We start from the raw sequence: 16,872 nt of genomic DNA on the forward strand, positions 1-16,872 counted from the left end.
TTCCCCGTTGGAGACCAGGGCGAGACAATTCAAGCTAGGCAAGAGCTCCAGCAGAGCAGTCTTCCCAGCGTGGCCTCTACCCCCACCCCACCCCACCCCACCCCAGCAGCTGGGCTTTCAAAAGACACCTATTGCAAAGCACCTTTTGCCTGAGTCTTCCACTTCAGACAATTACAGGCTGCCCAGGGAGGTGGGAAATTTCAGAGTTGTAGACCAAAAAAGAAGACCACCAAAGCTGGGGGAGCTTGAGGGGGTGGTGCGAAAGGAATTCTGTTCTTCCAGGAATACCTACCATCTGTCCTGTTCTTCCTCTAAAAACGTGAATAGTTAATAATAATAAAAATAATAGTGAGAAATAGTCTAACAGCTTTAAATAAAAGCTCTGAGCAAAGAGATGGAGAAATGAGAGAGTATTCAGAGGGGAAAGAGGTCCCTTGGAGCCCAAGGCAAAGTGCTGCATTTTAAGTTTTGCCCAAATGTTTTTTTCATAGCCTGTTAACAGATGGGGCTCCATCACATTCTGAAGACCACCCAGATGTGATAACTTGGGGTTGGACTCATCTTTCTGGTATTTGTAAAGGCAGCTGCCTGCAGCCCAGGGAGTTAAAAGTAACAGAGCGCAACTACAGTGAAACGCAAGTTCAAGGTACAAGGCCTTGCAGGCGAAGCTGCTGGAGAGAGATATGTGTATCTCCCCCAGCCCCCAACTCCCCCTGGAGTCCTTGAAAAGTCCTTCTGAAAAGTAGTACAAGAAAAAAACTCAAAAGCATCAAATTTAGGGCACCTGGACAATTCTTGTCTCTCCTTTTAATATTATTTTGTATTTTCCATGAAAGTCATTTTTCTGTAATGGAACAAAATTTCACTCCTCCATAATGTGTTTGCATCCGTCACTTTCCTCACAGTCACAGAAAATTTATTAGAAGTCAGTCCTGAACTTATTTATGTAATTATAACACAATCTCCCCTCTGTCCTACTGAAAACTTCATTAGAAACTTACTCTATGCGCCACAAACACACCCGTGTGCACAAAGATGCACACATGTACATAAAGTAGACCCTGGTATAATGCTAGAGGTACACAGAATCTTATAGACAGAAGCTATCGTCAAAGAACACATGTGTAGAAATGCCACTGAATAGCTTTTATGTACAGGAGAAACTTGAAGAAAAAATAATTAAGAATAGTCTTCTGACTGTAACAAGGGTGGAATGGAAGAAATAGAGAAGTTCAAGTCCAAACGTGAGGACTCTGCCAGCAGTGTTGACTTATGACACTCCAACAAGGACCAAACCGGAGAGAAATGTCAGCATTTTGAGAGGTCAGATGTAAAATATGGCGGAGTGGGTAACCCTATAGCGATCTGCTTGACTGTAATTTCTCAAGTAGATATGAGTAGTTAATATTTAAGTATAAAACCTTATGGCAACTTTAGCCCCACGGAAAGACCCTAAATATTCTCTGAGCGTGTACCCATGCATGTGAAGTTTATATAAAATATAAGGAGTCAGTATGGAACGTCTCAGGAGCGTTCCACCCAAAATGTGGTAGGACAGAGAAAAACAAAAGACTCACTTTAAAAAAAATTGTGGTGAGACTTTGTCTGAGTGATATCATAGAAGGAGCCAATTAAAGGCCTTCAAGGAAAAACCTTCTTTGATCCACCTGTCAAAAGTTATTATGTCAAATTCAATAAACACCCAGAACAAAAAATTCAGCCCTCTGCCAGCATTGTCTGTCAAAGACACATCTGTAGTGGATATACAAAAACAAATTATCTTAGCTTTTTCTTAAATTATTCTGTAGTATTTTCTCACTTGCTTCACTTAGGTCCCTTTTAGGATAAACTCAAAAGAGAAATTTCTCTCAGAACTAAGAGAAATTTTAAAAGGTTATCTTCTAATAATAGTAACAACAGTAGCAATCTTTTCCTTATTTGACAATGAAAGCCATGTAATGCCAGATATTTCTCCTTTGCCTTGGCTACCAGGAAGCTCTGAGAAAATTTGCATCCCCTATCCACCAGTACTTAGTGCAGGTGCTGTCCTTTGTTCCTCCTCTTTTGTGGTTTATCTTTTGCCATTTTATTCTGTATCAAAGCTCCTTTTTCTAACTACAGTATATCTTTCAGAAAGCTTACTTTACTCAAAGCTGAAGGTAAAGAGTACGAGAAGAAAGTAGAATGAGCGTTTTCCCCCCTTCGTGTTGATTATGTCCCTTTTTAAAAACTGGGGAAAAAAGAAAGGCAAAAGCACCTGGGACCAGTTTCTCTGTATCCTTGCTTTGCAAAACTTAATTTTGGCCTGAAGCTGTATTCCAACCCACTGTCTTTTGCTTTGCTGTTTTTGGCTTTTCTTGTGGCTGCTCTATTTTGTTTTTAAGACAAGGAAATGAAGTCCAGGCTGACCTTGAACTTGCTATACAGCCCAGGCTAGCTTCAAAGTGGAGTTCCTACTGCCTCGGCCTCCTGAGTGTTAACATTATAGGTTTGTGCCACCATCTCCACTGTCTTTTAAAGATATAAACCATCATAGAAAACCTTTTAATTTTGAAGCCAGACAGATGCTATCCTCCATCCCAGCTCTACGAGTTGGCAGCTGAGCGACTTCGGTTAAGTCACTTAACCTCTCTGGGTCTCAGGGAATATACTGCATCTTTTCAGCAGGGTCGATGTTGAGATTCAGTGGGATAAGGAATAAGAAAACGAATGGTGTACTGTATGGCACATGACAAGTGTGGGGTCTCTCTCTCTCTTGTTTCTTTTCTTTCCCCCGACACACTTTTTTTAGATATAAACCAGAGGGGTGCCACTGGACAGTGAATACTGTGACAGCTATTTCTGATGAAATCTCCCTGGCAAAGATAAATGAATACTGATACCATCAGAGATGGAAAGCACGGCCTTCATGGAGAATGAGCTGCTGCTTCTCTCTGCCCTAGGGAGAGACCCGAGGATCACCAGGGGTGGTCACTGTGTTGCAGAATGTGATACTTAGCTTTCAGGTTCAGAAACTCCACTTTTTAAATACACAGCAAACTTTATGTAGTCTGACACGTCCTAGCCAAAGTTAAAGTAAATGTATATATTCTGCTCCAGAAGTGTTAATGTTTAATAAGGAAGGATTTGTTTTCTCAGTGACTATTCGTGGCCACCAAGTTCAATGACTCCTTGCATTTGTCTCCCCATTCTCAGTCCTAGAAGTTGAATAATTTATCAGAAGTTCCCTTGGTGGACATGGAACCAGGCCAAGAAGAAGGAATGTGGGGAAGGGTGACAGAGACCTTGGGGAAGCCACTGAGCAATGGCTCCCGCGCAGTGAAGGACGCTTCTCCGGGGGTCCAAACTTTCACACTTTTTTGGCCATGGCAGATAAACACTGTATGGCCAAATCCTTGCTCCTCAGATTCCAGTTTATCTGGACTCCAAGCTGACCATCTGCGCCAGGCTGACGCCTCTATCTTCAGACAACTCATTGGACTTCAGCTTTCATAATTAAGAGTCTAACCCTTCATTGTTGCTTTGTGGTTTTTTCAAAAGTGGTCCCATTGCTCCAGTGTCACGAGCGTGCCTCCCATAGGCTCGCTGCCTGGTCACCTTGATAGACAGGGTGCTGTACATTCTCTCTGCGCTCAGGTCTAAACCATCCCCTGAGTTAGTTCTCTAGCTAGCTAGCGTTCTGCGTGCGCTCCTTCCCAGTCTCACTTAGAGAAGGTGATTCCTGTGTCTCTCGATACTTCAAGCTTCCTGTGATTCCTTTCCTCACCTCTGTGATCTAAAAGTTAAAAGAACCTTGTAGTAAACAGGGGAGTTTGGGGAAGAAAGGGGGTCAAGCGGTCTCTCTGGTACTGATACAGGCACACGGTTAGGTTAAGGACACGGTCTTGTTACTTGTTCAGTATAATCCAGATAATTTCAGATTCTTCAAGTTCTCGGAGCAGTTTTCACCTGAGTCTGAATTATCATGGAGGCTCCAGGTGTTCCGGGATCCTAGAGAACCTGATTTCCACCTTCCATAGCACCATTTTCCTCCCGCAGTGTTATTTAAACCATGGCTCGTATCATAAGTGATTTTCATGAAATAATCTGAAAGTAACACATCAGAAAGCAGCACATGAATAGGGTCTGTGCCGTTGGCTGAGCAGGGGTCCCTGAACTTCCATCTCTCCAGGCACACTGCTAGCCACCAGCACGACCTACACAGAAAGCCCAGCTCAAGTTCGAATATGCGGTTGGCTTTCCAGGGAGTCCAGAGAGATAACAGCGCTGGCCATTGTCCTAAGCACCAGCCAGCCTCGGGATGACAGCCTGTGGTCTGCACTGCAATAAAGTCTTTGGCTCCATGTAGGTTTTCTCTGGTGGCAGCTGGTGCACAGTTGATCCCCTCAGGCTCATCAGCAGGACATAAACAACAGAGCATAAACGCTACAGACAGCTCACATAATCTTCCGCCACTCTCAGATTTTGCTCTTGATCCTCTCTGTGACCTTGGGCAAGTCACTTCACCTCCCTTAGCCTGAATTTCTCTACTCTCTAAACGATGCGGGGTAGACAAGATGGCATTCATGAGCCCTCCTGTCAGTAGCTCACAGGGCCCCACCACTTGTATCAGTCTATTTCCAAAATACCATCATCAGCCTCCAAGGCGTGTCTAAAATCAGGCATGTTTTTGCACGTGTTTGTGAAATCTTTTTCAGTATTTTATATAAACTTTGTACACCGACTACTAGATAAATTTCTCAAAGAGTTTTATTGGCATGTATAACTTGATGGATTTAAAGAAAGTGTAAAACTTTCTACCTCTATCTGCCGAGGCCCTTTCACTTTTAGGAGTATAGCTACATCAAACAGGAGGAAGAATTACCATTATGATTCAGGGGTACATCGCTGGTGGTAAAGAAGGGTCCACGCCGAGAACTACTAAAGTTGATCATCGGAAAATAGCAGATCACTGTACAGACTTGAACCTCACTTAATACACAAGCATACTTGGTATCTGGGAGAGCCCCCTTCTACAAAAGAAAGATAAATAACACTTTTAAAGAGTTTTTCCTACTTGGTGGTGGGGGTACTGGGAATTGAACTAAGGACCTCACACTCACCAGGCAGGCGCTGTGCTGCCTAGCTATAACCCCGGTCCTAAAGAGTTTTGTGAAACCAATGGATCTACTTTGTTGCTTCCCAAATGAATATATACATAATGTAGTTTCTACCCTCCATTGAATTTTAAGTCCATATGTAAAAAGCTAAAATGGTTTCTGTAGTCAGGTGTGCATTACACCTGTAATCCCAGCCCTGAGAGGCTGAGACAGGAGGATCACTACCCTGGGCTGCACATTGAGGCCCTATCTTAAAAAACAACAAAAGTAAACAGTCACCAAAAATAACCATTTTCTTTATTAAAATTTGTCTCTCCTGAATTCATAGCCCTCTGTGAGCCAAGTATGGTGAAAAGACAATGAAACAGGAGTCATACGAAGCATGTAATGAATTTACAGTATGCTGGGTGTTAAAACACTAAAATAAATTTCAGTCCCCAGCCTGCAGGAGCCTATGTGGTGGCATTTGGTGGGGAGGGGAGGTTGGCATGTAGGAAAATGATTCTCTGTTAGCTCCAATTGAGTAAGTTACTTTCTGGGGATTCTGATATGGCACTTTTTATCTAATCGCCCGAGATCTCAGATGGCGGGGTTTCTCCAGCTTTCTGAACTCTGGACCCTTCTCCTTCTGTCTGCATTATTCTGTCCTTTACAAGGTGCTCTCCCTGTAAGCAGCAAAAACCATGAAAAGGACCACTTTTTGGTGGATGCTGCTCTGGAACTTACCTCTACATTAACATTTCATGAAGGTGTCATTATACTCTACTGCAGGTAATTTGAGAACGCATGAATACATCAGAACCAGAGAGAACTACCTGCGCGTCCTCTTCTTCTGGGCCTGCCTCTGTATGTCCTATTAAATGTGAGAGGATTGGGCAAGTAGTCCTTACCTCCAGACCAAGAACGGACTCTTCCTCAGAATTCTCTTCTTCCTAGTGATGTATTATGAAGGAGTCACACAGCCAATACAAAATAGGGTACAGTGGTCCAGAGAAGGGTTTAAATGATTGGGGAGAATTTGAAATCTTGAGAAGGTGATCAAAGAAAGAAAAGACTGAAAAAAAAACTTCAAAATATGCTCAAAAATCAGTTTTATAAATGATCTTTCTAAATTTTTCAGCATAGATTAACACTTATTCAGGAAACCTTGAGGGTCCACAGACTGATAAGCCAGAAGACTGAAAAATGTTTTTAAAAGAATTTTTTTTTTAGAAACAGGGTTTTAAAATACTATAGCTCAATTGCTCAAACCGTAAAAGTTAAAGAGATTCAAATTTTCAGTTTCATAATCACCTATCCTGAGACAGGTACTCATTTTGCATTGGGGATCCAATGATGTAGCACTTGGGAAAAGATAATGGCCTGGTCCCTGCCACTAAGGGGACAGTAATCAAGGAAATACAATAAATACGAAGTACACCTTAGGAGAGTGACTATGAAAGAAACCACCAGGTACTACTGCCATTTTCCACCTAATGATATTTTGGTCAATCATGGAACGTATATGCCCTTGTGGTCTAATATGATTACATTGCTTAGTGCCATCTTAGCTGTCTTAGTTTATGTAAGTACACGCTGGGATGTTTGCACACCGATGAAATCTAATGGTGCATTTCTCAGAACAAGTCCCTATGGTTAAATGACCCATGACTGTGTATATAACAGGGGTAGTAATGGGAGACCTGACCTGTCTAGAGCAAAATCACTGTCAACCTTCACAGAATGACAAAGCATATTGAGAAATCAGTAAGTAGAATTCCACTGATTCAAAATTTTGGATTACTTCAGATCTATTGCAGTTATAACACGGAAGTCATCAGTCACTGTCCCTATGCCTTTCTGTGGGTGAGGCCTCCACAACCAAGGCCTGCTTTCAGTTTTAGCTCTGCTGGCCCATCTGTCCAGAGCTGCGCTGATTCCCACACTCATCCCACTCACAAAAGTCTGACAAAGAGCAGCCAATTCATTTACAACAGGGGTACACCCTTCCAGTGCCTGGAGTTCTAGTGACTACAGCTCCCAAGGTGCACAAGAAGCCAGGAAGCTGGAATTTTCCTGCCAAAGATGCTGATCTTATCTCGTACATGTTTATGCTCCTTTACTTCACTCAGAAGAGATAATCTTATCGCAGAGTTGTGAGGGTCCTTCCTCCTAGAGCACACACACTGACTCCAGAGGCAAAGCTGCACATGAAGTTAGCCTAAAACCCCTGCTCACTACAGAGGGAGGGTGTGAGCAAGATCCCTTAAAATACTTAGAAGAACTGAAATGCCTATAAGCACTCCAGAAAATACCACTGAAAATACAAATAACTTCTTTACTAATATAAATCATTTTTATCTACTTATTACACACATCACATAAGCATTTCTGCAGAGCTGGTATTTGAATGAATTGAAGCAGAAACTAATGAATCAATGACCAAAAGAAAATTGAACTCATAGACAATTCGGGGTCACAGAGGGAAGAAACCTGGTTTTTTTCTTTTCTTTTTTTGGTACCAGGAATTAAACTCAGGACCTTGCACTTGCCAGGCAGGCACTTGAGCCACTGAGCTATATCCCCTGCCCGAAACCTGTATTTTGAATAGAAATAGCTAATGTTAGACTTCCCAATAGTCTAACCTTGTTATTACTTTCCCAACACAGGTGTTGATTCAAATTATTGATTGAAATAAAATAATTACAGAATCCAAAATATTTACCCTGGATACCATCAAAACCAATATTTCTTTCATTGGAGCTAATGGACCCTTCACAGTTTACAATATTCTTTAGAAGTTTCCATTCTTATTTCAAGAATTGATTGCTTGGTTGTTTGTTTGCTATGCTGGAGAATTAAATCTAGGCCCTCATCTATACCATCACTCTACCATGGTGCTATACTCCCAGCCCCTCTTTAAGAGTTCTTTAAGCTTTTGTTTGCACTTTGACAATGATTTTAAACTAATTATTAGAAACATACTATGGCATCTTTGGATATTTGTATTTATGATTATATAAATAATCCCATAGTAGCATTAATTTAGATATTCCTATCGTTTTGTTTTGAGGTCATGTATCATTTTTGTTGTTTTTGTGTTGTTTTGATTTTGTCTTCATTGTTGTTTTGTCAGTTTTTTTAATTTTTTTGGGGGGGGTACCAGGAATCGAACTCATGACCTCACACTCACCAGGCAGGTGCATGTGTCACTCAGCCATATCCTCAGCCCCTTAATTTTTAAAATAAAAATAAATATAAAAGAAAAAGGAAGCGAATAGATCACTCTAATGCATGTGTTATAAACATGACTTACTAAGACCAACTGAACTCATGGTTTGCAAGTTTTCAGATTGGTTTGAATAAAGAATTTCATTGCATGGCACACTCTGCCATGAGCAGGCTCAGTAGGAAAAAATGCGTGCTGTAGTTGTTACTAGATTCGCATTGCACGGGATAAGAGGATTAAACCAACTCTGCCATGTATGTTGTTAATTTCAGCTATTGGCTCTACAGCTTCATTCTTATTTAACATGTAAATATGTTCCAGTACTTTAGTTGTATTGGAGCTATAAATACAAAGCTGTCATGTTTTATACATAAATTTATTTTATAAATGTATTTTATTTTATATATAAGAAATACAATAAAGATAATTTAGGCAATTAAGTTGAGATTTGGAAATATTTCATCCATTTGAAAGGGATTTATGTATTACTCTTGACAAACAATGACCTGACCCCGCACTTTTCAACATTTTTGTCAAGTCAGTCGTCTTTGTTACTATATCATGAATCACTCAGGTATTTTTAGGTCATATTAAGAAATTTTTATATGGCACATAAAAAGAACAGAGACAAGGTAAAATATTATGTTTTGGATACATGTATTATTGATCCTTGTTTTGTGAAGTTTATTTTAACCCAATTTTTTTACAAAAATATAGATACAAATTTTTCTTTATATAATAGGATTATATTGTACGATTTCTTTTCAGTTAATAGAGAAAAGCATAACACTGACATATTCAAAACTGACAATATATTCTCTTTGGATTTTGGAGTAAATATATATTTCAATTTCAATATATATTGAAATATAATAACATTATGATACCAGAAACTGACCTAATATGAAATACTTTTATTTCCTGGTGTTTTTAGTTGTTTAATTTGATACTTAAAAATTAACTAGGATTTTTTTTTTTTTTCCTTTTTGAGACAGGATCTCACTATGCAGTTCAGCCTGGCCTTGAACTCACTTTGTAGCCCAGGTAGGCCTTGAGCTCTCAGTGATCCTCCTGCCTCAGCCTCCTGAGTGCTGGGATTACAGGCATGTGCCACCAAGCCCAGTTAACTAGGATTTTTTAAAATAATATTTTTGCTTTGTTTATAAATAAAGAAATCAAGGAAATAGTCCCAGTTTATTATTTGGTTACATACCTCAACAATTATTATATGTGATAGTTAAATCATTATTTCTAATATATTGAAGGTCAAATTAGGTATTTTTATCACTGTTTTCAGCATAAATTTTCTCAGTCCTAGAATTATATATATAGGCAATATAAGAATTTTCAGTATGTGAATAAAACCTCTAGATGAAATTGACATTGCTGTAAGTCATTTGCAAATAATTGTGATCACATTTCTCACTGATTTATTTAATGCAGGATCTTCTATCTTCAAAAAATCTTCCATCTTTAAAAAATCTTCTATCTTTAAAAAATCCATACATAAAAAAATTACAAATAACTTAAAATTGGAAACCACCCCTCCAACAGGGATATTTAGCTGAGAATCAAGTGCCGGCTCATCAGAGATCTAGCGCAGCGTGGTGTGCCGCTCAGCACGCACTCAGAGACTCTCAAACTTCCAAGTTGAACTGGAAAAAAAAAATGTATTTAAGTGATTTCACTTCCAACCTTTAATTCTGAAAGTAGAAACGGTGATAGATTCTGCTACTATCTTCTCCAACCCACCATGTGTAATGTAAAACTCCAGTGGGGAAATGCCGACCCCAACCATTCCACACATCTCACCCTATTCCACTGATGTCTTCATAAAGACAGTCCCCTCTGATAATCGCACTGGTGTTTTGAAATCCTGATGTTTAGGAAGTCCTTTCTGAGCAAGTCACTTAACCTCGCAGGACCTGAGATTTCTCATGTGGAGAATGAACAAGTTTCAATAAATGGTTATTTTTTTAAAGTCCCACCCAGAAGTAGAAGTCTGTGATTTTTATGCATTATCTAAAGCATTAGTTTTCATAACTGTTTAACATCAGAACAATGTTTTGAAACAAAATAAAACAGAAACACTTAATATATATAGCACATAAAAGTGAAATTGAGAGTACTCAAGGTCTGCAGAACACAGTTTGGAAACCACTGATCGAAAGCTCTCTTTTTAAAAACTCTTTCCTCTTTTCTTTGTCTCAGTGGAGAAAGAAAACATCTGGAAAGGATCCACCATATTAGTTTCCCTATGCGTACACCAGAACATATGTATTAAGTCACCTGACAGCCTTTTCTTCTCCAGATTAAATAGCCATTATGAGTCCCACTTTCCATCCCTTTAAAATATATTTCCTTTTTAAAAAAAAAAAAAATCTTTGGTTTCTGTAACTCTTTATTAAAAAGTAAAGTTACATACCAACCATGATCTCTAAGAAAAGCCAAGTGTAGCAAAAGGATTATTTGCAGCTCTATTATGTGATATTCTTACTCTTAATGCACTTCAAGTTGTTCCCTGTTAATAACAGCATTCCACACTGCCTTGGACTCCACCAACCAAGAGCTCAGGATGATCTGCAAATTTTTTTAATGGAACTTGTTATATCTACTCCACAATTTCCCAACTAATCCTCATGTAATTTGTCACTGTTCTCCTGGAGCCTCTGCAATTTTTCGTATTGAATATAATTCTGTTTTCAACAGAGTCTTTTTTTAATTATTAAAAGTCACTGATTTTTTCTACTGTCTTCCCAAAGACCTCATCCAACTTCAGAATGAATGTGAATACTCCCTAGTTTACAGTTAAAGTTGTAGTCTAATAAAATTTTAATTAACTTAAAAAGAATTTGCATATGCAGTGTGACACAGGCTGAAGTGCTAACCCCCAAGTACTTCAGAATGTAACATTATTTGAAGACAAGGTCTTTAAATGGGTGATTATATTAAAATGAGGCCATGGGTGGGTGCTAATCTAACCTGACTCTATAAATCGAGGAAATGGATGCACACAAGAGAGACACTAGGTATTCCTGCACACAGAGAAAAGGCCATAGACACAGCAAGAAAGCAGACAATTACAAGTCAAAGAGAAGGGCCTTAGAAGAAATAAGAGCTGATGACACTTTGATCTTGGACTCCCGGCCTTCACAACTGTGAGAAAATAAATCACTGTTGTCTAGGCCTCCCCATCTAATTTTGCTATGACGGCCCTGGCAAAGTAACACAAAGTTGAGCCTATTCTGTGCATGACTTTATGCAGCCCCTTAGAGCTCAGCAAGGAACCCATGCCATAACAGAAAAAGCTACAAAAAGGCACAAGTACCCATAACTCAAGTCACAATAGGTCATACCAGAAGACCTGAGCAAAAATCCCTAGAAATACCCAGGAAGTAGGAATTCTTTCCATCTAGGGGATAAGAGAAGACTAAAAAGAAGAGAAGGCATCTTCACTGAATCTTAAAGGATGAACAAAATGGAAAGGAAGGGTGAGGGACAGGTCACAATCTGGGGAACTAGGACATTTTGAACATGAACAAGGGGGCTGGGATTTAGCTCAGCGGCAAAGCGCCTGCCTGGCAAATGCAAGGTCATGAGTTCAGTTCCCAGTACCCGAGGGAAAAAAAAAAAAAGAACATGAACAAGGTCCATGCTACTACATTCATAATCCCTACGATAGCAACCCCAGTTTTTATTTACCTGTGGACAAGTTTGGCAATTTAAAAATCTAACATCAAGACCAATTGAGCACCCTTTAAAAAATATACAGATCCTCAGGCCCCATTCCTAGCCTGCCAAATTAGGAGCACCAAGAATGATAATCCAGAATCTTTAACCAGTTTCTTAGGAGAGATAGAATCAACTTCAAGAGTTTAGAGATTCCTGTCCTAATAAGATGATGACTTAATTTCTAGTGAATGAGAAAAAACACAAAGCAGAAAATCTCTTACAAGTTTAATAATGATTTCAAGTGAGTTTGTATTTTATTAATTAGAATCAAATGCACAAGTACAAAAGGAATACACCTATATTATTTTGACATTTATATAGACATGTGAGATCTTATTTATTCAAACTGCAGATAGTGTCGGGTTACTTATAAGAATTCTGCCTCTATTTACCACGTGTTCATGGGTTTCTGACTAGCTCTTTCTCTCCCCTGTCCCATTCTTACCCCTCCGATGAGAAGGTATAAAAAGAACTACAAGACAATAAATTTTTGTTGTTTGAACATGGTATTCTGCTGTGTCAGTACTAGAAAACTAATACAACCATCTACTATGGGAAGGATCAGAGGTAGTTTTTTGTTCTTGTTGTCATTTTTGTTGTTGTTATTTTGGATTTCTCTCCTTTTCTTCTTTTCTCATCTTCCAAAAAACTCCTAAATTCAAAGTTTCTCCTGCTAAAGTGATGAAAATGCCCCGTACTTCTTAAAGATTCCGTGAAATTATTTAGGTAAAATGCAAAACACAGTGTTAGATCCCACCCTACTCCTATCCACCCCATCACACAAATAGAAACTCTTTTAAAATATTTTTAAGGGGCTGGGGATTTAGCTCAGCAGCAAAAGTGCCTGCCTGGCAAGCGCAAGGTCATGAGTTCGGTTCCCGGTACCAGAGAAAAACCAAAAAAAAAAAAAAATTTTTAAAATGTGAGTGAATTCTATTTCTTATTTCTTTTTATTAGTACATATTTGCAGTACATAATATTTACAGTGTGGAATTGGTACATGTACATAACACATCTTTCTTTTGTTTGTCTTTTTGAGGGAGGGTCTCGCTATGCAGTTCAGGCTGCCCTTGAGCTCACTTTGTAGCCCAGGCTGGCCACGAACTCACAACGACCCTCCTACCTCAGCCTCCGGAGTGCTGGGATTACACACGTGTGCCACCACTCCTGGCCGTAACACATTTTAATTCCCTTTTTAACCCCCTTTCCTTCGCTTCCCTTCTCCCTCCATCTCTTGATCTCTTCTCATCTGAGAAAGATCGATCTCCTACTTCCTATTATCTATCTCACATTTTTCTCTTTATGTATAATTTGGGTTTCTCACATAAGAGAAAGCATGCAGTATTTAAGCTTGTATGTCTGATTTCTTTCTTCTAAGCATTTTTTGAAGCTGGGCCGTTCCGTTAGCTTTTTCTCAACTCACATTTTAGCTAACGCTGGAAACTCACCTCGAAAAGCTCTACGTCAATCAAAAGCTTACACTAGAACCTTATACCAGTCAAAAGCTTCTGCCTTTACTGATCCCTGAGTGAGCCGTTTTGGTTACCAGTTACTCAAGCGGGTAACAGCCACTGCGTACACGTTGGTGAGCAGCCGTTCTTCGTTTCTGCTGGGTTTTCCTACCTTCAGCCTTGAGAATCACCTCCAGGAAATCTTCCCAATCCTTCATTTGAATTCCTTTGGTTCCTATGTTCTATTTCATTCATTCATTCCCTCACTCACTCACTCATTCACTCACTCACTCTCTCATTCACTGTGAAGGTCTAATCCATGTCGGGACTTGTTTCAGACACTGACTGAACAAACAGGCCTCTCTGCCCTCCCGGAGTTGCTATTTTAGGGTGGAAGGCAGTAAACAGCACTAAGGAGAAAAGTTAAGCAGAGGGATAATGCCGTTTGGTGTGGGACAGTGAAGACCTCACTCGGGAGGAATTTGATCAGGGATATGAAGAAATTGGAACATGGGCCAGTCACCTGCAAAGAAAACTCCAGGCAGTTTCTTTCTTTCTCAGCAGTAGGGATCTCCTATTATCTCAGTTTTGTCACCCCTACTATGGGTTGAACTGTGTCCCCAGGAAAGATATGTTGGAGTCCCACCCCTAGTAGCTCAAAATTTGATCTGATTTAAATACAGGATTTTTAGAGAAGGAACCAAGTTAAAAATGAAGTCTTTAGGATAAGTCCTAACCCAATAAAACTGCTGTTCTGGTAAAAAGGGGAAATTTGGACAGAGAAATATGCATTAAGGGGAAAACACTCTGTTAAAATGAGGAAGAGATCAGAGTGATGCATTTACTATCAAAAATACCAAAGACTGCGGCAAACCACGGAAGGACAGAAGACAGACATGGAAGATATTTACCTTCTCAGCCAACTCCAACCCTGTTAAGACCTTGATCTTTGACCTCTGGCCTCCAGAATTGTGGGATAATTCATCGTTGTGCTTTAAGCACAGTGTTCTGCTACATCAGAGGAGGGTACTGCTGGAAGGGTCAAAGACTGGCTACTCCCTTACCAGGTTCACAGGAGAAACCCCTATTACGTGGGGTTTCCTGTCTTGCTGGATTACTGTAACTACCTTCTTCCTGTACCCCCTCCCTCTAGTCCTACTGTCTTAAACCATTTTTATAATACTATCTTACAGGTTCACAAGCTTTCACCTGCTTGTGTCACCGGATTTGTGCAGACACAAAACCCTTAGGATCCAGCCTCCGTGTACCTCTCCAATCTCTTTCTCTCTTCTTTGCCTGGAGTTTCCAACTCCTGGCCACACGTGGCTCAATTCCTGCTCATCCTCAGGTTCAATTTCATCACAGTGTTCACTGCAAAGCCTCTCAGTGTCCCCAAGACGGGTTTTGGGTCTACCTGCGTGTCCTAGGAAGCCCTTGCGTTAATACTGCTGTGGTATTTAAAACACAGCACATCTAAGCCCTGCTCATCTGACTCTTCCTTGGGACTGTGAGCTGCTATCTTGTTTATATGTCCAGGCACTAAGGAAGTGCCTGGCACTTGAGATACACTCCCATTGGATGAATGAAAATTAATGAACAAGTTTTTTGTGGTTTTTTTTTTTTTTCCCTTAAGAGGTGGGGTATGGACGGATGACCTTTGCAGGGATTTCCCAGTCCTATGCAGAGCCACTGGAGTTGGATAATGCTGCACCTCTCCCTACGGTTGCAAGAAGAAACTGGATTAGACATTAAAAAGCTGCTCCTTGTGTTGCAAGACTGTGAAGAATAAGGGAGGGGACTGTCCAGCAATTTTTCAACCCGGGGCTGACCAATATTTTGCAATCTGTTTGCTGATAGAAAGTGGCCTCTTCGACTGTCGCCCAAGCCTCCAACTCTGTAACTGCATGTGCCTGACCTGACAGCATATGCAATTGTGGCAGCTAACCATGCAATCTGTCCTGGGCTTAGGTCTCCAAAAATAAGTGTTTTTGAAGTTTTAAAATTATCTGCACGCACTTATAAATGGTAAAGAGTTTAGGAAAAGAGAATAAGACAGAGAGAAACAACTTTATTTTTTTTAATATGCCCAACTAGAGGAAGACGGGAGTGATAACAGTCAAAAATAACCAGGATTAGGTCTCTTTTTGCAAATTCCTGAATGGGAAAAATGTATCAGAATTTCCAGTCCTCAAGAAATAGGGCCTGAAAAAAAAAAGTCTTGTGAGCTACAAGGAAGAAAAAGCAGAGGGGGAGGGGAGCTGGCTCTGCGCAGCAGGAAGTCTTCAATGACCATCGAGTTATGAAGAAACAACTCTGCTCTGAAGTCCTTATTCGGAGCGCTAAACTCGATTTTACCAAAGAGCAATATAAAGGCTCCGAGCAGCCTCATCGCGGTGTTGGGAAAACAATTTGGCTTCCCTGTGTAATAAAGCAAGAGAGCTCCGACTGGGTAGTGGCCCAGACCGGTGTAGGGGTTGTATTTGCAAGTCAAATGAGCCCAATGGGCGAGCCGACTCGTTGTGCCGCGTTCTGCAAGCAGGGTTATTATTATCGCCTATTGCTCCACTGAACAATTTCACTGAAAAGGAAGAGTGCCGGCAGTGTGTTTGTGTGTGTGCGCGCGCACCGTACCATACGGGACGTGCCGCTACGTGCCCACCTCCAGAACGACTTTATTTACGGAGCGATTACCATGTTATCTATTTGTTTTCCTTTTCCAGCAGCAGCAGCCCTACTCAGCCCTCGAATTTCTTAATTACAAACCCGTTTGCTTCTGAATCAACCCCAAACCGTCAGGCTGAGCCCGGAGGGAGCCCGTGCAAGTTTGCACACACATATACACAGCCCCCCCCGCCCCGATCAAGGGCAACAGCAGAAGCAAGTAACTGTGTATGTGCAAAAAGGTGGATCTGGGGACGAGGATCGCTGAGTTTGTTTACAGAGCAGAGCCTCAGCTCGGATGCCAAAGCTACCAAGAGCTGCAAACGCAAACTTAGCAGAAGCACACGTACCCGGGAGCGCCGGGCGGAACCGAAAGTGCGGAGCGGATCCCAGGGCGCGGAGTGGAGGGCCCGGCCCTGCGAGCGCGCTCGGTCCACCTGCAGCCGCTGCCGCTCCCCGCCCCCAGCTCCTGTCCTTGAAAGAGGATGGGACACAATCATCCACGCGCGGCATGTATGTAGATTAGATTCACTTGCTGACCCTCTAAACACACGAAGGCTCGCCTCGGGAAAGCGCTCCCAGGAGAAAGAGCATTAGTTGTGCAGGGCTTTAAAAAAACAACAAAAAAAAACCCTCGGGAAAGTAGGAGCATTCTTGGGTGCCGGGCGGCGGCTGCGGCGGGCGGCGCTGCAGGACGCTCGGGAGGGCGGGAGCGCGGGGC

The 16,872-nt window shown here is 41.0% G+C and overlaps 1 long non-coding RNA gene across 1 annotated transcript; it reads right to left on the reverse strand.

Annotated features, from left to right (window-relative positions):
- Positions 1-9,820: 9,820 nt before the first annotated feature.
- LOC106149041 lies at positions 9,821-14,510 on the reverse strand. The gene is made up of 3 exons (XR_001234944.1): positions 14,402-14,510; positions 10,120-10,241; positions 9,821-9,962 (listed from the first exon to the last, which is right to left on the reverse strand). It is a non-coding gene; the product is annotated as an uncharacterized LOC106149041 (long non-coding RNA).
- Positions 14,511-16,872: the final 2,362 nt, after the last annotated feature.

Source organism: Chinchilla lanigera, unplaced genomic scaffold (assembly GCF_000276665.1).
Source record: "Chinchilla lanigera isolate Chin_1 unplaced genomic scaffold, ChiLan1.0 scaffold00035, whole genome shotgun sequence".
In the NCBI taxonomy this organism is placed as follows: Eukaryota; Metazoa; Chordata; class Mammalia; order Rodentia; family Chinchillidae; genus Chinchilla; species Chinchilla lanigera.